The sequence below is a fragment of the Rhagoletis pomonella genome, unplaced genomic scaffold (assembly GCF_013731165.1).
Source record: "Rhagoletis pomonella isolate Grant_MI unplaced genomic scaffold, Rhpom_1.0 Rhpom_scaffold_00002, whole genome shotgun sequence".
NCBI classification, from domain to species: domain Eukaryota; kingdom Metazoa; phylum Arthropoda; class Insecta; order Diptera; family Tephritidae; genus Rhagoletis; species Rhagoletis pomonella.
Window position 1 is genome coordinate 1027696 of NW_023458556.1, and position 1020 is coordinate 1028715.

The window sequence follows — 1020 nt, forward strand, 5'->3', positions numbered from 1 at the left end:
AAATAGATACATGAACTTGACTACCTACCTATTTTTGTTAGTACCTGGTTATTTTGCTGGTATGAGGTAATGCACCAGTGGATAAGGTCGCCAGGCGCTAATTCAAGCGGCATCTTACCGCGCTGTTACGTACCTAATACAAAACAGTGCCCAAATTATTATACATTTAAAAGTTCAGCTTAAATTATGTTTTACTTACATAGAATATTTTTTTCCAAAGAAGCCACACTCATGCATCCCCTCGGAAATGGTACAAAAGTCATCAAATAAAAGCTGTGGAGTCAACAGCTGTGGAATTTATGGTGGTTGGCTACCGTCCACAAATATAAATATGCACTCCACATGGCTTTTTACAATGGCGAGTCCTAAAATTCACTTTGCTGCACACCTTCCTTTTGGTCTACATGAAATTTTTAACACTGTTAATACATCCATTTTTTCATGTGTTAAAAATCGTACTTACCTAAAGGGCTACATGTCTAAAATTATTGCTACGTGTTCCTAATTAACCAATCTTTGCATATTTATTGATTCCTGGAAAATTCGGCCATGCAATATTAAAATTAACAATTTTTCTGCATTGTTTACATATTTTTATATGCGTTTTGGCATTTCTCTCTCGCAATTGCACCAAGATGACGTCACGCAAAAATTACGCTCAAAAATCCTCTCTCATTGGCGCAATCTTGTAATATATCATTCTTTTGTGTAGTTAATATAAATAAGATGGAGGAAAACTAGTGCTGCCACTCCATTAATACAATTTATATTTCAACTTTAAAAACACCCAAATAATGCACAAGAAATATACTTTTGTGAAAAGGGGATTTCTGTTCCTTTTCTTCGCACGCAGAAAGGAGAATTCTATGTTATGAGGGTTATAATCCCCAAGCGCGGCCGAAGGCCGCCTACGCAGAGAGGTGTTCTCTGCAAAAGGTGTTCTGCCCCTTTTCTTTGGCAACACAGAAAGGAGAATTCTACGTTGTGGGGGTTATAATCGCTAAGCGCGACCGAAGGCCG